The 22,843-nt window shown below is 45.0% G+C and overlaps 1 pseudogene; it reads left to right on the forward strand.

Moving 5' to 3' along the window:
• Positions 1 to 1,271: 1,271 nt before the first annotated feature.
• LOC144259854 (E3 SUMO-protein ligase KIAA1586 pseudogene) lies at positions 1,272 to 10,151 on the forward strand (annotated as a pseudogene).
• Positions 10,152 to 22,843: the final 12,692 nt, after the last annotated feature.

Raw genomic sequence — 22,843 nt, forward strand, 5'->3', positions numbered from 1 at the left:
CCTGGCCGGAGGAAAAACCCTTTCACCTGTAAAGGGTTAAGAAGCTAAGATAACCTCGCTGGCACCTGACCAAAATGACCAATGAGGAGACAAGATACTTTCAAAGCTGGAGGGATGGTGGGGAACAAAGGGTCCTCTCTGTGTAATGCTTTTGCCGGGACCAGAGCAGGAATGCAGGTCAGAACTCCTGTAAAGAGTTAGTAGGCAATCTAGTTAGGTATGTGTTAGATTCTGTTTTGTTTAAATGGCTGATAAAATAAGTTGTGCTGAAAGGAATGTATATTCCTGTTTTTGAGTCTTTTTTGTAACTTAAGGTTTTGCCTAGAGGGATTCTCTATGTTTTGAATCTAATTACCCTGTAAGGTATTTACCATCCTGATTTTACAGAGGTGATTCTTTTACTTTTTCTTTAATTAAAATTCTTCTTTTAAGAACCTGATTGCTTTTTCATTGTTCTTAAGGTCCAAGGATTTGGGTCTGTATTCACCTATGCAAATTGGTGAGGATTTTTATAAAGCCTTCCCCGGGAAAGGGCGTGTAGTGCTTGGGGGGATATTTTCGAGGGGAGACGTTTCCAAGTGGGCACTTCTCCTGTTATTTTTGTTAGACACTTTGGTGTTGGCAGCATAAGGTCCAGGGACAAAAGGTAAAATAGTTTGTACTTGGGGAAGTTTTAACCTAAGCTGGTAACAATAAGCTTAGAGGGTCTTCCATGTAGGTCCCCACATCTGTACCCTAGAGTTCAGAGTGGGGAAGGAACCTTGACAGTGATTCTTTAAAAACAAGTTGCTAGCAGCTCCTTTGCCTTCTTAACAAGATGGGGAGCATACCCATGAGGGGGAAAAACTGAACACAAAATAACAGATTTCAGTTCCAAGAAGCCAGAGTGAGTGTTTTTTTTTTTTTAAGTGTTTAGTAAAACAATGTCATTTTAATGGAACTGGAGCTAGATGCCAGTCTCTTTAGGTCACACTTCAGACTAACAAAAATCCACTGGGGGAATCCAGTAGCACTGTGAGCCAAGACCTGTTTAACTTCTGGCCAGTCCCTACAGTCCAGGGTGGGCGAGGCTGATACAGAGGAAGGAACCTCTGGCAAGTATGCAGTTTGCTTTGATATTGCAGGGACACATCTGTTCATTTACTCTTTTATAGTCATGCCAGAAGCAGTAGTGAAATAACCAAGAGAGGAAGAGTTACTATCTGCTTCTCATTCCCCTGGCTGTACAGTTAGGCAGAGGGGGCCCTGCAGAACAGTTAATGTGCACTCGGATGTCCTGTGAATCCTCCGAAGAGATCTCGAGGAAACTTTCCTGGAGGTAAGTCTGCAATCTTCTGCCAAAGATTTCCGGGGAGGGCTGCCTTATTTCTTCTGCCATGGTAGGACACTTTTCCCATGCCAGTCAGCAATTACTTCAGCAGGCCCCAATGCAGCACACAGGCTAGCAGCATACTGACCCAGTCTGCAGCCGGATGCATGCACAAGCTGTTACCCTCAGGAGTGAGATATCAGCTAACATCACCACTGCAAGTGGAAAACTGTTTTCCAGTATTCAGTTCAATTGTCCTATCCACATGTACTCTTGCCCGTGAGGTATCACCCCACCTTATTGTCCCCACTCACCCACTTCCCCTAGGCCGTACTCACCATAGCTGGGACTGCCACCATGCTCTATGAACCCCAAGGAGAAATGCGAATGTAGTGCTTTGAACTTGCGTGCTGAACTCAAGGAGAGTGAGTTCAGGATAGCAAGTTTCCATTTATCTTGTGAATGCACTCACAAGAGGATGTCTGTGCATCTTTGCAGCTGGAAATGTGGCCTTGAGGGTCTCTCCATCTACACCAGTGGAGCAGCTCAGCCAGATGAGGAGGAGGAGAAGGAGAGGAGGCAGGATGACTTGTTCCACGAGATCCTGCAAGCCTCTGGTGCTTCAGATGCCAAACACGGGGCTTGTAGGATCACCCAGTGGTGAGCTGGAGCTGGTATGCAGTGGTTCCTGGGAACCGGTTGCTAAATTTTGAAGCAGTTTTAGCCCTGGTCTACACTAGGACTTTAGGTCGAATTTAGCAGCGTTAAATCGATGTAAACCTGCACCCGTCCACACAATGAAGCTCTTTATTTCGACTTAAAGGGCTCTTAAAATCGATTTCCTTACTCCACCCCTGACAAGTGGATTAGCACTTAAATCAACCTTGCCGGCTCTAATTTGGGGTATTGTGGACACAATTCGATGGTATTGGCCTCCGGGAGCTATCCCAGAGTGCTCCATTGTGACCGCCCTGGACAGCACTCGCAACTCAGATGCACTGGCCAGGTAGACAGGAAAAGAACCGCGAACTTTTAAATCTCATTTCTTGTTTGGCCAGCGTGGCAAGCTGCAGGTGACCATGCAGAGCTCATCAGCACAGGTGACCATGGTGGAGTCCCAGAATCGCAAAAGAGCTCCAGCATGGACCGAACGGGAGGTACGGGATCTGATCGCTGTTTGGGGAGAGGAATCCGTGCTATCAGAACTCCCGTTCCAGTTTTCGAAATGCCAAAACCTTTGTCAAAATCTCCCAGGGCATGAAGGACAGAGGCCGTAACAGGGACCCGAAGCAGTGCCGCGTGAAACTGAAGGAGCTGAGGCAAGCCTACCAGAAAACCAGAGAGGCGAACGGCCGCTCCGGGTCAGAGCCCCAAACATGCCGCTTCTATGATGAGCTGCATGCCATTTTAGGGGGTTCAGCCACCACTACCCCAGCCGTGTTGTTTGACTCCTTCAATGGAGATGGAGGCAATAAAGAAGCAGGTTTTGGGGACGAAGATGATGATGATCATGATGATGATGAGGTTGTAGATCGCTCACAGCAAGCAAGCGGAGAAACCGGTTTTCCCGACAGCCAGGAACTGTTTCTCACCCTGGACCTGGAGCCAGTACCCCCCGAACCCACCCAAGGCTGCCTCCTGGACCCAGCAGGCGGAGAAGGGACCTCTGGTGAGTGTACCTTTTAAAATACTATACATGGTTTAAAAGCAAGCATGTGAAAGGATTACTTTGCCCTGGCATTCGCGGTTCTCCTAGATGTACTCCTAAAGCCTTTGCAAAAGGTTTCTGGGGAGGGCAGCCTTATTGCGTCCTTCATGGTAGGACACTTTACCACTCCAGGCCAGTAACACGTACTCGGGAATCATTGTAGAACAAAGCATTGCAGTGTATGTTTGCTGGCATTCAAACAACATCCGTTCTTTATCTCTCTGTGTTATCCTCAGGAGAGTGAGATATAATTCATGGTCACCTGGTTGAAATAGAGTGCTTTTCTTCAGGGGACACTCAGAGGAGCCCATTCCTGCTGGGCTGTTTGCCTGTGGCTAAACAGAAATGTTCCCCGCTGTTAGCCACAGGGAGGGGGGAACGTTGAGGGGGTAGCCACACGGTGGGGGGAGGCAAAATGCGACCTTGTAACGAAAGCACATGTGCTATGTATGTAATGTTAACAGCAAGGTTTACCCTGAAAGAGTGTAGCCACTGTTTTATAAAATGTCTTTTTAAATACCGCTGTCCCTTTTTTGTTCTCCAACAGCTAGTGAAGCTTAGAAAGAAAAAAAAACGCACTCGCGATGAGATGTTCTCCGAGCTCATGCTGTCCTCCCACACTGACAGAGCACAGATGAATGCGTGGAGGCAAATAATGTCAGAGTGCAGGAAAGCACAAAATGACCGGGAGGAGAGGTGGCGGGCTGAAGAGAGTAAGTGGCGGGCTGAAGAGAGGGCTGAAGCTCAAATGTGTCGGCAGCGTGATGAGAGGAGGCAGGATTCAATGCTGAGGCTGCTGGAGGACCAAACCAGTATGCCCCAGTGTATGGTTGAGCTGCAGCAAAGGCAGCTGGAGCACAGACTGCCACTGCAGCCCCTCTGTAACCAACCGCCCTCCTCCCCAAGTTCCATAGCCTCCACACCCAGATGCCCAAGAACGCGGTGGGGGGACCTCCAGCCAACCAGCCACTCCACCACAGAGGATTGCCCAAAAAAAAAGAAGGCTGTCATTCAATAAATTTTAAAGTTGTAAACTTTTAAAGTGCTGTGCTTAAAGTGCTGTGTGGCATTTTCCTTCCCTCCTCCACCACCCCTCCTGGGCTACCTTGGTAGTCATCCCCCTATTTGTGTGATGAATGAATAAAGAATGCATGAATGTGAAGCAACAATGACTTTATTGCCTCTGCAAGCGGTGATTGAAGGGAGGAGGGGCGGGTGGTTAGCTTACAGGGAAGTAGAGTGAACCAAGGGGCGGGGGGTTTCATCAAGGAGAAACAAACAGAACTTTCACACCGTAGCCTGGCCAGTCATGAAACTGGTTTTCAAAGCTTCTCTGATGCGTACCGTGCCCTCCTGTGCTCTTCTAACCGCCGTGGTGTCTGGCTGCGCGTAACCAGCAGCCAGGCGATTTGCCTCAACCTCCCACCCCGCCATAAACGTCTCCCTCTTACTCTCACAGATATTGTGGAGCACACAGCAAGCAGTAATAACAGTGGGAATATTGGTTTCGCTGAGGTCTAAGCGAGTCAGTAAACTGCGCCAGCGCGCCTTTAAACGTCCAAATGCACATTCTACCACCATTCTGCACTTGCTCAGCCTGTAGTTGAACAGCTCCTGACTACTGTCCAGGCTGCCTGTGTACGGCTTCATGAGCCATGGCATTAAGGGGTAGGCTGGGTCCCCAAGGATACATATAGGCATTTCAACATCCCCAACAGTTATTTTCTGGTCTGGGAATAAAGTCCCTTCCTGCAGCTTTTGAAACAGACCAGAGTTCCTGAAGATGCGAGCGTCATGTACCTTTCCCAGCCATCCCACGTTGATGTTGGTGAAACGTCCCTTGTGATCCACCAGAGCTTGCAGCACTATCGAAAAGTACCCCTTGCGGTTTATGTACTCGGCGGCTTGGTGCTCCGGTGCCAAGATAGGGATATGGGTTCCATCTATGGCCCCACCACAGTTAGGGAATCCCATTGCAGCAAAGCCATCCACTATGACCTGCACATTTCCCAGGGTCACTACCTTTGATATCAGCAGATCTTTGATTGCGTGGGCTACTTGCATCACAGCAGCCCCCACAGTAGATTTGCCCACTCCAAATTGATTCCCAACTGACTGGTAGCTGTCTGGCATTGCAAGCTTCCACAGGGCTATCGCCACTCGCTTCTCAACTGTGAGGGCTGCTCTCATCTTGGTATTCATGCGCCTCAGGGCAGGGAAAAGCAAGTCACAAAGTTCCATGAAAGTGACCTTACGCATGCGAAAGTTTCACAGCCACTGGGAATCGTCCCAGACCTGCAACACTATGCGGTCCCACCAGTCTGTGCTTGTTTCCCGAGCCCAGAATCGGCGTTCCATGAACCTGCCCCATTAGCACCATGATGCATGCATTGGCAGGGCCCATGCTTTCAGAGAAATCTGTGTCCGTGTCCATGTCCTGATCACTCACGTGACCGCGCTGACGTCGCCTCCTCGCCCGATATCGCTTTGCCAGGTTCTGGTGCTGCAAATACTGCTGGATAATGCGTGTGGTGTTTAATGTGCTCCTAATTGCCAAAGTGAGCTGAGCGGCCTCTATGCTTGCCTTGGTATGGCGTCCGCACAGAAAAAAGGCGCGGAACGATTGTCTGCCGTTGCTCTGATGGAGGGAGGGGCGACTGACGACACGGCTTACAGGGTTGGCTTCAGGGAGCTAAAATCAACAAAGGGGGTGTCTTTACATCAAGGAGTATTTCAGGCAGGACTTCACAGAGGGTTCCAATAAGAAATGGTGCACCTAAGTTTTGTTCTTATTGGAACAAGGAGGTTAGCCTGGCCTCTGATTGTTACATGGCTAGATTTACCTCGCTGCACCTTCTCTGTGAGTGACTGCAGTGTGACCTAGAGGAATGAGTCCCCTAGACAGGGGAGAAGGTAAATGAATACAAAACAAATCTGGTCTATTTCTTGTTTTGATCCACTCCATCTATCTTTTACATCTTTGGCTGGCAGTAGACGGTGCAGAAGGACTGCATGCCATCCACATCTCATGGCTGCTCGGCAGAAGATGGTACAGTACGACTGCTAGCCATCCTCATCTCTTGCCTGCCTGGCAGAAGATGGTACAATACGACTGCTAGCAATCCTCATCTCTTGCCTGCCCGGCAGAAGATGGTACAGTATGACTGCTAGTAATCCGTATCACCTGCCTGCTCACCATAAGACGGTTCAATAGGACTGACGGCAGGACTAAAGAGAATGACCTGGTCAAGTCACTCTAAATTAAGTCCCTGCGCCCATGTCTGTCCAGGCGCTCCCAGCCGACGTGGCCAGGAGCACCTCGGACATGACGATGACGGCTACCAGTCGTACTGTACCGTCTGCTGCCACAAGGCAAGGGGTTGCTGCTACTGTGTAGCAAAGCCGTACCGCGTCTGCCAGCACCCAGGAGACATAGGGTGACGGTTACCTGAGCGGGCTCCATGCTTGCCGTGGTATGGCATCTGCACAGGTAACTCAAGAAAAAAGGCGCGAAACGATTGTCTGCCCTTGCTTTCACGGAGGGAGGGAGGGAGGGAACGGGGGCCTGACGATATGTACCCAGAACCACCCGTGACAATGTTTTAGCCCCATCAGGCATTGGGATCTCAACCCAGAATTCCAATGGGCAGCGGAGACTGCGGGAACTGTGGGATAGTTATCCATAGTGCAACGCTCCGGAAGTCGACTCTAGCCTCGGTACTGTGGAAGCACTCCGCCGAGTTAATGCACTTAATGCACTTAGAGCATTTTCTGTGGGGACACACACACTTGAATATATAAAACCGATTTCTAAAAAACCGACTTCTATAAATTCGACCTTATTCCATAGTGTAGACATACCCTTAGAACCGGATGCTAAAAATTGTTAGGAAAACAAATGTTATAAAACGAATAATCTTAATCTTATAAAATGGTGTAGAAAATAATAGGGGAGGGGTTGGCAACCAGTGGCACACCTGCCAAAGGCGACAGGCGAGCCGATTTTTACCAGCAAGCTGCTGCCAGCCGGGGTCCGCTGGCCCCACTCAGCCCGCTGCCTTCTTGGATGAACGGAACTGAGCGGGGCCGGTGGCTGGGACCCTGGCTGGCAGGAGCCAGCGGCCGGAACCCCATACCGGCGGTGGGTGAGCTGGTGCCGGTCTGGGGTTCTGTCCACCACCCCACTCAGCCCACTGCTGGACTGAAGTTCCGGCCACCGGGCCCTTGCCAGCTGGGGTCCCAGCCATCGGTCCTGCTTAGCCCGCTGTCATTCTGGGGTTCCGTGGGGGGCTCATGTAAATATAAAATTTATAACTGGCATGGGAAACCTTAAATTAATGAAGACTTGTAATATGGTGTACAAAATAAACTTCAAATGCAGAGGGACGTGGAATTCTAGCAGTTAAAGAGCCGTTTCTACAACAGATAGGTCAAGATTTATGTTGCTACGCGCGTGTGCATGTAACATCATTGCAGGCTGCGACTCGGTCGCATCCAAGTTCGTCCTGATGAGAGACAAACGTCTCGTTTATTATGTTATTAACAGGGGTTGCACTTGCCTCGTTCGTGCACTTGCTTGACTGTTTTCTATACAATTCAACATGACGAGTGAGTCATAGTCGGTCTGTTTCATAGAATCATAGAATATAGGGTTGGAAGGGACCTCAGTAGGTCATCTAGTCCAACCCCCTGCTCAAAAGCAGGACCCATCCCCAATTAAATCATCCCAGCCAGGGCTTTGTCAAGCCTGACCTTAAAAACTTCTAAGGAAGGAGATTCCACCACCTCCCTAGGCAACGCATTCCAGTGTTTCACTACCCTCCTAGTTTGTTTCTAGTAAATTGCGTGTGATATTTCAGTGTGTAATACTAACTGGACTGTTATTCGAAGACTAAAGTTTTCTATTCAATATTATTTACCCTTCATAATAAAACACCAGAAAAGCATTAGTGACTGGTTTTCCACTAAAATGACAGAATCATCGGTCAGTAGTTCTAGTAGTGAAAATAATAATTTAAATACTGAAAACGCCAATGACAATAATTTTGGTGATGAAAATATTTTAAATGTTGAATCATCTGAAAATGTGTCCGCAATGGAAGAGGATTTACATGACTGTGCAAATGTAGTACCCGATTGTTGGACTTCCGAGCAGGCACAATATTTTTTAAAGAAATATAATGGCTTGATCATTGAAGGCAAAAACCTTGGCTGTTTCCACTGTGCAAATATGTCATGTTTGGGGGTCCTTGGAGGAAAATCTTGACACATTTCTTCGGAATGGCAAAAGTGTACTATTAAAGCCTCTGGAACTGATAAAAAAGTTCAGCAAGCTTCATGAAGAAAAAAAATGAAGGAACATTTCGAATCAAGCTCTCATTTGAGAGTTATAAATATTTTAAATGAATCTAAAGATTCACTACAGTGATTGATAAAGTTACTGAAAAAAAATAGCAATAACCAGCAAAATTTTCAACATAGTTTACAACTTAGTAAAAAGAAACCAACCAATGGCAAATATGGAGGATGAAGTAGAGCTACAAATTAAGAATGAAACCGATTTAGGGAACTGCCTACATTCTCGATTTTCGGCCATCAGAATCATAGAGCATATTGCTGAATCAATAAGAAAACAAATTTTTAGCAAAATCATTTAAAACAATTCAAAGATTTGTATTATTATTGATAAAGCTTCTACAATTTCAAGTAAAACTGTGCTTGTAATTCTCATAAAATGTGAATTACAAGATTCTTCACCAACAATTTTTCTCTATTTAGTGGACTTAGAATCAACAAAAGCAGAAAATATTTATAATGCTTTGAGAAATACATTAACCCATACAGGATTTGACACAGAATATTTAAAGAAAAATTTAATCGGATTTTGTTCTGATGTCTCGAGCACCATGCTTGGACATAAATCCGGAGTTGCTACAAGACTCATTCAAGGTTTTCCAGACATTATAATTTGGCATTGTTTGAATCATCAGCTACAACTGGCTTTAGATGATGCTATAAATGATATCAGTGAAATAAGCCATTTCAAGATTTTTTTGGACAAGATTTATGCAATTTTTCATCAGTCAAATAAAAGTCAGTTTTAACTTAAACAAGTTTCTGAATAACTATATATTGAAATCATCAAAATAGGCTGTGTCTTTGGTCCACGATGGGCTTCTTGTAGCCTTAGAGCTGTCAAAACGGTCTGGAGAGCTTATCCAGCTCTTTATATTTATTTTTCCAAAAATAAGAAATTTTCTGGCATGGAAAAAAGATTGAAAAACAAAGAATTTTTAAAAGACTTGGCTTTAATGATTGACATTTTGGATGAACTTGCATTATTATCAAATTCACTACAAGTGAGACAATTGAGTTTAACAAAGGCAGATAAGCTAATCAAATGAATGATTGATTTTTTTCATACAATTAAAAGATAGTTTTGGTACACATGAAGATAAAATTAATGAAATGATAGAAAGTGATGCTTTCAAATGCATAGAGTTTGAAGATAATGTAAGGTTTAAATCACAGCCACGAGACAAAGTAATAGAATGTATTATTGAAAAAATGAAGGCAAGATTATTAAACAAAAATCACATTATATATAAAGAAGATAATTTAGGTCATTCTAGTAATACAGCTAAAATAGTTGAATTATTCAATGTTATGGATCCCACTTCCTGGAATATTGAAGAAGTCAGGTTATCTTGGAAATCAGGAGAAGAAAAAGTGCATGAATTAAACAAATTCATAAAATTTGTAGTTGATTTAAATGATTTTCGTGACTATGTAGAGAATAACATTCAATCAAAACATCTTCCTGATCCGGAAACAATAAGGAAAACAAAGCAAATTACGAACATAATTGCAATTAGTTCTGCAGAAGCAGAAAGAGCTTTTTCGTTGACGAATATTATTTGTAGTGATAAAAGGGCGAATATAACAATTACACATATCTCAAGCTTTATGACCATCAATTTGTTGGGAAAACCACTAAGTTCCTGGAACCCAATACCATATGTTAAAGCATGGATGAGAAGTCATCGATCCGCATTAGATACCAGAGTTCGTATATCCAACACCAAAGATTATGGAGAAGATGATGAAGCCATTTGGAAATTACTACCTATTTAGTAATAAATAATGTACTTAAATATTCTTTAAAATATTGCTTGTTGCATTGTATACTTCAACATGAATATATTACACTTTTTATTTTTAATAACTTAAGTAGTTCACATGTAATATTTTAAAATACAAGAATAATAGGCATTTCATTCTTAAATATTATCCTATGCTTACTCATACATCTTCTTTATATTTTCTTTTCAAACGTATTTTAAATTCATTTAAAAAAGCAATACAATACTTTGTTTCTATTGTAATAAACATGTAAAAATGTTTGTTTTTTATTGTTAAGTATGACTCCCAGTGACGCAATGCAGTGCCACTTCTTATGGAAAAAGGTACAAAAAATACATACTGTGGCACATCCCTTAAATCAGAACTTTTGCTAGTGAACCGGTTGTTAAGATTTTGGCAGCTTATCACTGGGATCACCCTCACAGACGGCATGGACGGGGATTGAGCAGAGAGGAGAAAGGCACAGGAAAAGGAGAGAGATGTGCAGTAGGAGATGCTAGCGCTTCTCAAGTGTCAGACAGAAATGCTGGAGACTCTTGTTGACCTTCAGATTCAACAGTCCCATGCTCGCCTCCCTCTGCAACCCATCAAGAACTGCATGCTGGGACCTCCCTACACACCCCTGCCACACATTCTACCTGCTGTCCAGGGCTGCTGCACAATCCCTATCACTCCATCCCAGGGGAGAGGACAGGCAATCACAGCCACACATACACTGACCTGTGAGAGACAAGGCTGATGTATGTGTTTGTGAAATGGATATGACTGTTCTTTCCCTTTCAAATGTTCTTTTCCCTGTATTTATGAAGTTTCATTCAGTTATAAATGTCTGTTTGTCTGGGTTTGGAATAAAACTTATGGAAGCTTAAGTAATCTATATTAGTTCACAATATATGCTGGCTTGGGTTGAAATAATTCAGATAGTAGCAATAGGGGCATTTGCAATGTTATATTACGACACACAGAGCACTTATTACAACAGGAATGGGCGAACTTTTTGGCCCCAGGGCCACGTCTGGGAATAGAAATTGTACGGCGGGCCATGAATGCTCACAAAATTGGGTTTGAGGGGGGGAGTGAGGGCTCTTGGGTGGGGCCAGAAATGAGGAGGTCAGGGTGCAGGAGGGGGCTCTGGGCTGGGGCAGGGGAGTGGGGTGGGGAGAAAGGCTCTGACTAGGGGTGCAGGCTCTGGGGTGGGGCTGGGAATGAGCAGTTTGGGGTGTAGGAAGATGCTCTGGGCTGGGACCAAGGGGTTCGGAGGGCAGGAGGAGGATCAGGGTTGGGGCAGGGGGTTGGGAAGGGGTGCAGGCTCTGGGGTGGGGTTGGGGATGAGGGGCTTGGAGTGTAGGAGGGTGCTCTGGGCTGGGATCAAGGGGTTCAGAGGACAGGAGGGGGTTCAGGGCTGGGGCAGGGGGTGGGGACGTGGCTCAGGGGTGCAGGGTCCGGGCGGCGCTTATCTCAAGCGGCTCCTGGAAGCAGTGGCCATGTCCCCTCTCTGGCTCTGACACAAAGACATGCCCAGGCGGCTCTGTGCACTGCCCCATCTGCAGCTCCCACCCCTGCAGCTCCCATTGGCCACAGTTTCTGGCCAATGGGAGCTGCGGGGGCATCGTGCAGAGTAGAGCCCCCGGCTGCCCCTACGCATAGGAGCTGGAGCGGGGCCATGCTGCTGCTTCCGGGAGCCGCAAGGAGCAGCCCCGACCCTGCTCTCCAGCTAGAGCACTGGAGTCGGGCAATCCCCAGACCCCACTCCCCAGCAGGAGCTCAAGGGCTGGATTAAAATGGCTGGTGGGCTGGATCTGGCCCGTGGGCCATAGTTTGCCCGCCCCTGCATTACAAAGTACATACTGGGGTGCAAAAAAAAAAATTCCAGGTAGAATACACTACAGCAAAATAAATACTGTGGCTCACTATTAAAATGGTCTTTCAAAGCCTCCCTGAGCTGTATAGCAATAAAAATATTGCTCAAGCATGCAGGGGTGTAATCAGGAAGGCCAAAGCACAATTGGACTTGCAGCTAGCAAGGGATGTGAAGGGTACCAAGAAGGGGTTCTTCTGGTATGCTAGCAACAAGAAGGAGGTCAGGAAAGTGTGGGACCCTTACTGATTAGGGGAAGCAACCCAGTGACAGATGATGTGGAAAAAGTTGAAGTACTCAATGCTTTTTTCCTCGGTCTTCACAGACAAGGTCAGCTCCCAGACTGCTGCACTGGGCAGCACAGTATGGGGAGGAGGTGAGCAGCCCTCAGTGGTGAGAGAACAGGTTAAGGACTATTTAGAAAAGCTGGACATGCACAAGACCCTGGGACTGGATGCACTGCATTTGAGGGTGCTGAGGGAGTTGGCTGTTGTGATTGGAGAGTCATTGGCCATTATCTTTGAAAACTCGTGACGATTGGGGGAGGTCCCAGACAATTGGAAAAAGGCAAATATAGTGCCCATCTTTAAAAAAGGGAAGAAGGAGAATCTGGGGAACTTCAGACCGGTCAGCCTCACCTCAGTCCCAAAAAAAATCATGAAGCAGGTCCTCAAGGAATCCATTTTGAAGCACTTGGAGGAGAGGAAGGTGATCAGGAACAGTCAAATGGATTCACCAAGGGAAAGTCATGCCTGACCAACCTGATTACCTTCTATGATGAGATAACTGGCTCTGTGGATATGGGGAAAGTGGTGGACATAGTATACCTTGACTTTAGCAAAGCTTTTGATACGGTCTCCCACAGTATTCTTGCCAGCAAGTTAAAGTAGTATGGATTGGACTCCTGGACTATAAGGTGGATAGAAAGCTGGCTAGATTGTCAGGCTCAATGGATAGTGAAAAATGGTGCAATGTCTAGTTGGCAGCTGGTATCAAGCAGAGTGCCCCAGGGATTGGTCCTGGGGCCAGTTTTGTTCAACATCTTCATTAATTATCTGGATGATGGGATAGATTGCACCCTCAGCAAGTTTGCAGGTGACGCTAGACTGGGGGGAGAGGTAGATATGCTGGAGGGAGGGATAGGGTCCAGAGTGACCTAGACAAACTGGAGGATTGGGCCAAAAGAAATCTGATGAGGTTCAACAAGGACAAGTGCAGAGTCCTGCACTTAGGATGGAAGAATCCCATGCACCACTACAGGCTGGGGATCAACTGGCTAAGCAGCAGTTCTACAGCAAAGGACCTGGGGTTTACAGTGGATGAGAAGCTGGATCTGAGTCAACAGTTTGCCCTTGTTACCAAGAAGTTGGTGCTGGTCCTGCTTTGAGCAGGGGGTTGGTCTAGATGATCTGCTGAGGTCTCTTCCAACCCTAATCTTCTATGATTCTATGTCCTGCCCACTGCCCAGAGTCACAGTCCTTCATAGCAAGACATGATTAATGGCCCTTCACACTTGCATCACAGCAACCCCCATTGTGGATTTCCCAGCTCCAAACTGATTTGTGACTGATCAGTAGCAATCTGGCATTGCATGTTTCCATACAGCAATTGCTACTCACTCCTCCACTGTCAGTGTAGATCTCACTTTGGTGTTGCTACACTGGAGGGCTGGGACGAGCTCCATACGCACATCCAGGAATGTGGCCTTACGCATCTGAAAGTTCTGCAGCCACTGCTCCTCATCCCATACCTGCATAATGATGTGATCCCACCATCAGTGCTTGTTTCTTGGGCCCAGAACTGGTGCTCCAGCATCTGCAGCTGCTCTCTGAATGACGCCAACAACAACTCAAACCCTAACTCTGGTGAACGACCCTCCTCTATAGTAGCCTGAGTTTCCCCCAGAACATCAGTGTGTGAAATTGGTCCAACTTCTCCAGATTGTGGCATTGTCCCCTCCAGCCATTGAAGTTGCCAATCCAAGCTGTTTGCTCTGTGAGAAACTTGAAAAATTCAGCATGGTGAGAAATATTTTACTCTGCCTCTGGGCAATGGCAGCCTGGCTTCACCAAGCCGTTCCACGATAGTTCAGCTAGAGCAGCCTTGGCAGGTGCTGTCAGAAAGGCAAAAAACCCTTTTTTTGCTTCTGCGAGAACATAGGATTTTAAATGCTGTCTTGTAGTCTGACTTAGAAGGTGGCAACTGCTGTCGGTGCTCTAACCTCTGTCTTGTCTAGTTAAATGGTCACAGGTCAACTGCATACCACAGTGACCTATAAGAATGGCTGGGAGATCTCAGTGGTCATGGGAAAGAAATGCTCATGATAATCCACTGGGCAGTCACTGGAATGGTCCATTGAGCTGTGCAGTGGGACTAGTGTAATAAGTGTTTATGTGAAAAGCTATGTGATACCTTGCTTTGACTGTTCTGAGCCATAGAATAGCCCTGCCTGTCTCAGTCTCCATGGCATTCTCAGACTTTGGTCCATAGATATGTCCCTAGGCTGGGCACTGGCTAGCCATGACATTAGCTCACTCTACCTAATTCTGTCTTCTGAACTGCAATATCCCCCTATATCTCCCCAGTCTGAAGTAAATCAAAAGCTATTCACTCTCCTCAGGTCCACTCTGGCTCAAGCGCTGACTTATCTTGCAGCACTAATTCCTCCCCATCTGTCAGACTTCCATCTGGATCATTCATCTGCTGTTTCCAAACGTGATGATGGGCTCTGCCAACAGTTGCCCTTCCTCAAGGGCTTTGAAAAAATCAGGGGGAGGGCTTTCTGTTTCAAAGTTGGCACAGCTCAGAAATGGGTTTCAGAAATACCATTTTGCTGAGCTGTCTTAAAGCAGAATTGAAGGTAAAACCATTTATTTAATAGGAATGCTGACCGGTGCTCCTATCGTTTGTCAGATGGATACAAATACGATCATCAGGAATGTTCTAAAATATTAGTTTCCTTACATGTATTTTAAGTTATCTGACATGTTTACAAGGAACAATTTTTGACTAGCCTTCAGTTGAAGGTATGGGCTACGTTTAAGTGGACTGCTCTAACGGGTGCTAATACCTAGCTAAATTCTGCCCTTAAATAGGTGGATGTTTTTAAAGAATTCATTTTACAGCTCTAGTATGAAGAGGTGCCCTGCATCTCTCTCCGTTTTCCTTGGTTGTCCTGTGCTGCTCTTAGAGTACTGCTCCAGTAGTAGCCTGCTGGGAGTCATTAGCCTGGTCTGGTATGCCCCTCTACTGTTGTCACTGATTCCATGCTTGTTGATAATTTCCTCTGCAGTCTCGTTGGTGGTTTCTCTCAGAGTGTAGTTCTACTGTTAAAAGCATGGCTCTCTAAAACGGCAGGTAGGGTTCCATGCTGTTTCTGTCTCAATGATTCAAGATCAAATGTTTTAGCTGCCTGGCCTGACAGTGCACCCAGGGCTCTGAAAGTCAAGCTGGGTTTTCTGGTGTGTGCATCACCACCAATAATGGCTTGTACTCTGCTGAGCTGGTGGGGGCTGGCGCGTGGCGGGGGGAGGAATAGGCAATGGAAGAGAGTCTCAGATTTTATTTAAAATAAATAAAGCAAAGTTGCCATTTTCAAACCTGGGTGCCCAAAGTGAGGTGTCTAAATCCATATTTAGGCAGCTAAATAGAACTGGCCTTATTTTCAAACCTGATCAGTTCTCAGTCAATTTCTCATTGATTTCAATGGGAGCTGGGTTTGCTCTGTGCCTTTGAATACCAGGCCCACTTACATTTAGGCATCAAATACTGATTTAGGCACCTAGCCAAAGGAGACTTACTCACTTCAAGAAGCTGGGGAGACTCCTTCACAAACTAGCCATCTAGCCCATGACCAGAGAAGAGCTGCTTCCACCAATACCCTCCTGCCCCCAGCCAGCCACCCTTGAGCCAACTCACCCTGTCACCACTTCTTTATTGTGAGGAGCAGATGCCAGATAGAGGAGCCACCTCGTGGTACACCCATGAGTTACTGGGGTAAGGAAACATGGTGGGTCTAAAGGTGTGGGGCCCAAGATTGGGAGGTGGAAGAATTGATGTAGTTGAGAAGGACATTATGGAATTAAGGGATATTTCTCGAGGGGAGAATGTTAAATTGATGAATTGGGGTGGGGTGAGGGGACGCACCAAAGTTTTTTACCCGGAAAATATCTTGTACCGTTGATTGAGATGGGAAGATTTTAGAGGGAGCCCATTGTTTACATTTTTGTAGCACATTACTGTCCTTTTAGTAATAAAAAGAACATCTGCAAGCCAAATCCTAGCCTCAATCACACCTGTGCAAACCCAGTGGGGAGGGAACCAAGGGCAGAATCTGGTCCTGCAGTTGGAACAACAGGCAGGTTGACCCATGAGCCAGAACAGAATCCAGCTCACTCTTCTACAACTGAAATATCACTAAAGTCAGTGGATCATACTCAGATTGTGCACAGTGAGACTAATAACTCGTTTATAATTAAGTAATAAGACATGCTTTTACAGACATGCTTCGCTTGGTCTTTCAGTAAGGTTTGTACTATTGTTTACCTGTACATTTATTCACCTGCCCATTCACGCCTGCCAGCGCACAATTAGCTGAAAATGCTTGGTCACGTCATGGCTACCTTTACGTGAAACAAAAAACTCTGCATGAACTAGCGATGGACTCAGACTGACATGACAGCAGAAACAAACCTTTGTCCTTAACTGCTGGAATTATTTTCTTCCAAAGGCTACACATATTTAAATGAATGTTGATATACATAAATGTACTAAAAGCTTTGTGTGTAAAAGACCCACCCTCAGCAAAAAAGAAGAGTGATTTCTGCAAAGAGCAGGGTAAAAAATGGAGAGTGAAAAACAGCTTCTTGTTCTTATACCTCTGTACAAACAAAATTAAATCAACAGAAATCAATGGCATTATTATGGATTTAATTCAGTGTAACTGGAACCAAAATCTGATCTTGATTGTCTGCTCTTTAAGAATGATTTATATAACGGAGTTAGAACCTTGAATCCATTTCAGAAGCAGGAACTTCTTTATCCACAATGTAGTGCAGCTGAATGATCAGACCTCTGGAGTCTTAAAGTGATGGGATGGAGTCACATATAGAAAACAGACTACACTTTGCTGGATAGAAACATAGGTGTCAAGGTTCCTCCCCTACTCTGAACTCTAGGGTACAGATGTGGGGACCTGCATGAAAACCTCCTAAGCTTATCTTTACCAGCTTAGGTCAAAACTTCCCCAAGGTACAAAATATTCCACCCTTTGTCCTTGGATTGGCCGCTACCACCACCAAACTAATACTGGTTACTGGGGAAGAGCTGTTTGGACGCGTCCTTCCCCCAAAAATACTTCCCAAAACCTTGCACCCCACTTCCTGGACAAGGTTTGGTAAAAAGCCTCACCAATTTGCCTAGGTGACTACAGACCCAGACCCTTGGATCTTAAGAACAATGAACAATCCTTCCAACACTTGCACCCCCCCTTTCCTGGGAAATGTTGGATAAAAAGCCTCACCAATTTGCATAGGTGACCACAGACCCAAACCCTTGGATCTGAGAACAATGAAAAAGCATTCAGTTTTCTTACAAGAAGACTTTTAATAAAAATAGAAGTAAATAGAAATAAAGAAATCCCCCCTGTAAAATCAGGATGGTAGATACCTTACAGGGTAATTAGATTCAAAACATAGAGAACCCCTCTAGACAAAACCTTAAGTTACAAAAAGGATACACAGACAGAAATAGTTATTCTATTCAGCACAGTTCTTTTCTCAGCCATTTAAAGAAATCATAATCTAACACGTACCTAGCTAGATTACTTACTAAAAGTTCTAAGACTCCATTCCTGGTCTATCCCTGGCAGAAACAGCATATAGACAGACAGAGACCCTTTGTTTCTCTCCCCCCTCCCAGCTTTTGAAAGTATCTTGTCTCCTCATTGGTCATTTTGGTCAGGTGCCAGCGAGGTTACCTTTAGCTTCTTAACCCTTTACAGGTGAGAGGAGTTTTCCCCTGGCCAGGAGGGATTTCAAAGGGGTTTACCCTTCCCTTTATATTTATGACAATAGGACTGGAAAGGACCTACTGGATCATCAAGGCCACTTCTCAGGCAACCCTGTCAAGTAATCCCCATGTGTGGATGTGGGACCAAAAAGAGGACATGAGGAGAATGCCAAACTCTTCAGTTTCCTTAGCTTGTAGTCTGCAGGAAGACAGACCATTGTCCACACCCTACATGAAGTCCCTAGTATAACAAGAGGCATGTGTAGCTCTTCTGTCAGGTGCTGCAGGCAGCAACAAGGGGCAGGTTCCATATCCAGGGGTTCCACTTAACATTACCAAACAGAACCATCTTGAGCCCCCCCACCCACACACCCACCCACCCAGAAATCTGGAAAAATGAAACCTCACCCTGGCTGCATCTGTGAGGCAGTGCTCAACCCCCCCGTGCAAGCGCCATGTCTGTGTATAACCAAAGAAAACGTTTATTAAAAGGAGAAGGAACACAGCATTAATTTGGAAAAACTCTGCAACAGTGATTCAAAAGTAGGTAAACACCTTCCCCACAGTATCTTGGGGCAGCAGTCCTATGCCTCAGTTTCGCACCTTGCTCTGTGAAAGTCTCTGATGGACGAATGGCCCTTTAACATGCCACGCTCCTTTGCCCTCCGCTGCACCCCACTCAGAGTTGGTTGTCTGAGGTCAGTGAAGTCCCAGAATCCAGGGGAATGTTCGAGTGGGATCATCATCTGCCTTGGGGCAGCAATCAAGTGATGTCTCCACAGCTGCTTGCTGCTGCTACCTCCTGCCACTGCCCACCCGTGTCACTTCCACCACTTCTTAGTGAGTTCAGCTCTTTGTGATGTCACTGGCTAGTAGGGAACCTCACAGCTGCTGCATCCTCTTTATTGCTTTTTTCTGTAATGCCATCCCCTGCAGTCAATTCCACCAGCCTCCAGGTGTTGCTAGAGCATCGGGAACATTCATGATAATTTTGAAGGGTTTAACTAGTCGAGGCAGTAGCTAGTTTGACATTGATTATAGATTTGAACCAATTGACTGCTTGTCAGCTGTCCCTGTTTGTCCCTCATGTTCATCTTATCTTTCCTTTTTATGCAGAATTTGATTGGATAGTGGGGACCCCAGTAGACTTTAAAAGAACACTTCTTTACTTTTTTTCACGTCTGTTTTTGCTGTTTTTCCCGTGCTGCTTGTTTCCTACATGAACTGTGTACCTTAAAAAGCAAAACAAAACATCTACACTCAGGTTTAAAAAAAAATCAATAACTCAGATTTAGAGCTGGTCAAAAAATTTTGCACAGAACATTTCTTTGTGTAAAAACAATAACTTGAATGGGAATACAGACTGTGAGGTTTTTTTAAGAAATATATTTTAAGTAAGTTTCATCTTGGTAGGCTTTAAAGTAACTTTTTCTCTTTCAGGCTGAAGATTCCAGAAGACAGGCTGTTTGAGCTATACCTCGCTCCAGAAAGCTCATTTGTCTGTTTTTAGATTAGCGGAGAAGAAACTAGAAATGATTAAATTGATCATAAAAGTATGAACTTAGTTTTAATTTTGTTGATGAAAGAATGTTCAGTGACTGCTAGGGTTCTTTTTAAGCAACCAATCAGCTTTTATAGTCAGTGTGACAAAGTTCCTCCTCTACCTTCGTGGGTCTTGCGCTTATTGGCAGATTTCCTCACCTTGGAGCTTCATGGCAGCCCTCAGTTTGGCCGTTTTCGTGAACCCACAGCCCAGGTCAACTCCTCCTGTGTTTGACCAGGAGTTGGGAGGTTTGGGGGGAACCCGGGCCCGCCCTCTACCCCGGGTTCCAGCCCAGGGCCCTGTGGAATGCAGCTGTCTAGAGTGCCTCCTAGAACAGCTGTGCAACAGCAACTCCTCCCTGGGCTACTTCCCCATGGCCTCCTCCCAACACCTCCTTTATCCTCACCATAGGACCTTCCTCCTGGTGCCTGATCACGCTTGTACTCCTCAGTCCTCCAGCAGCACGTCCTCTCACTCCCAGCTCCTTACACGCCTCTCCCTAACTGAAGTGAGGTCCTTTTTTAACCCAGGTGCCCTGATTAGCCTGCCTTAATTGATTCTAGCAGCTTCTTGATTAGAATACCTGCAGCAAATCAGCCTGTCTGTCTTAATTGTCTCCAGAAGGTTCCTGATTGTTCTGGAACCTTCCCTGTTACTTTAACCAGGAAAAAGGGACCTACTTATCCTGGGGCTAATATATCTGCCTTCTATTACTCTCCTATAGCCATCTGGCCCGACCCTGTCACAGTAGACAGACAGAGTTCTGTAAACTGATGATATAATGTCACCTCAAGACCTTTTCAGCCAGATATGACCATCGATGAACAATGTTACAAGGAGGCTAGCACTAATTTGAAAGTGAGAAAGGATGGTGACGTTGCATTGGCTCTTAGTAATATTTCTAAAGCACAAGAAAGACAACAAATACATTATGCTAGAAGAAAGGCTAGTAAATATGGGAAAACAACATTCAAGGCTGGGGACTGTGTCACATAAAGGGTGGAGTCTCTGTAACTTGAAGTCTTTAAACCATGATTTGAGAAGTTCAATAACTCAGCCAAGGGTTAGGGGTCTATTACAGGAGTGGGTGGGTGAGGCTCTGTGGCCTGCAATGTGCAGGAGGTCAGCCTAGATGATCATGATGGTCCTTGGAAGTCTGAGTCTATGCCAGCTTCCTCAGAAGTGGTCTTGTGTCTGGATTTTTAATTTGCAGGATGGGCGTCTGTGATCACAGACGTAAAGTCTGTGGTATGTAAAACACTGAATATTTTTCAAGTATTGATTTAAGCTGGACTTTTCCAGCTAATGCTTGCAAGTGAGGACTTAAGTCAGACTTGATTGGATTGAGCTGTGTGGCTCCAAGGCAGGCCTTACACCTGATTTGTCTGAAGACCTTGGAGGGAAGTGCTGCAGGGCTGAACAAGTGAAGGTCTCAAACTATAAGAGTCAAGGGTAAGGCTGCAAAGTCTTGATTTTCATGGTAACGAGCCTCCGGAGGGAAGACTGCAATTCCAGAAGCCCCAGAAATGATCGCCTTGATCAGAGGAAGTCACATCATCCACAAACACGCCACCCCAGCCTTTGACCAGTCTCTCCCAGTGCCCAAAATAGGCCCACGAGTGAGAAGCACTGTGCCTGCAGAATTTCATTGTCTGGCTCCTTGACTGCAGGTCCAACTCCTATTCCTCAATAGACTAGAAAACTGGGAGAGCTGAAGTGTTTTCAAACCTTGTTATCTTAAGTATCTTTTCCCCCTTTTTCTATTTTTGTCATTTATTTTTATTAGCTGGGCAACATCCCAGCTGTAGTTTCAGGCCATGAAACTGAGACTGTGTGAGAGAGAACCCAGGTAGCCCACATGAGGAAGGCACCACAAAGAAAATTCCTCCGCTTTAAACAACCCTAAGTATTGTCTCATAAAGCTATTCCTTGACGTGTGTTTCTTTGGTTTGTATTCAAAAGTCCTAAGAGAACTGCCGTGGTCATCCATAATTTCTGAGACAAGGTGGGTGAGGTAATATCTTTTATTGGACCGACTTCTGCTGGTGAGAAAGACAAGCTTTCGAGCCATACAGAGCTCTTCTTCAGGTCACACCTATAATTTCTGGTAGATAAGAGTTGTCAAACTTTTGATTATCAAAAGTGTTTTGTTCTATCATCTCAAAACGGGAGTGGGATGGGCAGCCACCACACAAGAAATGAAATCCAAGGAGGAAGCTCTGTAAGTGGGTCATGGTTCAGACATTAAGTAATTTGGTTTTAATATTTATTAAAAGCGGCACTTTTACAGATCCAGACTAACATGGCTACCCCTCTAATATTTATTAAGACATCTAACCAGCTCCAAGTTATAGATTTGATTGACTTTAGTAAAATTCCTTTGTTGGAATTCATAATCACATGAACAGCTGCTTCTTTAGAATGCTCTTTAAAATTTGTAAGGATTGGTTATTTTTTGCATTCTTTTGGTGGTTTTACTCCAATCCAATATTGAGGTGAGCTTGTTGATTTGATTTAGTTTTGATATTGATTTATTATTTGTATTGTTTCATTCTTAGTGTGACTTTGGTGATACATTTTCTTGATCTTATTTTTGTTTGTCTTTTAATGAAACTTATTAAAAGATATACTGAGTCACATTTCTTTCAATAAGCAAAGAGGGTCCAGAACAGTTGAGGTTCTGAGTGGATGCCAGTTAGTCAACCTAAAAGCCTGACTAGCTCCCCATAATTAGTTTTTGGTTCTCTGACTTGGGAAAATGTGGCGGTGAAATGTCAATGTCGGCTAAAGTTTTTTATTTTTCTGACTGGGAGAATTGAAACAAAAACATTTTTTGTTTTAAAATGTTGATTGGAAAGGAAAATACAATTTCAACAGGTTGAATCATTTTGTTTCAATAAAAAATGTCAAAATTTTCCAATTCAGCATTTCCAATTTGAATCTTTTGGAATTTCTTTTTTATGAATGGTTTCAGAGTGGTCGCCGTGTTAGTCTGTATCAGCAAAAAGAACAAGGAGTACTTGTAGCACCTTAAAGACTAACCAATTTATTTGGGCATAAGCTTTTGTGGGCTAAAACCCACTTCATCAGATGCATGCAGTGGAAAATACAGTAGGAAGATAGATATATACACACACACACACAGAGAACATGAAAAAATGAGGGTTGCCGTACCAACTCTAACAAGACTAATCAATTTAGGTGGGTTAGAGTTGGTACGGCAACCCCCATTTTTTCATGTTCTCTGTGTGTGTGTGTGTGTGTGTGTGTATA

The sequence above is a fragment of the Eretmochelys imbricata genome, chromosome 1, assembly GCF_965152235.1.
Source record: "Eretmochelys imbricata isolate rEreImb1 chromosome 1, rEreImb1.hap1, whole genome shotgun sequence".
In the NCBI taxonomy this organism is placed as follows: Eukaryota; Metazoa; Chordata; order Testudines; family Cheloniidae; genus Eretmochelys; species Eretmochelys imbricata.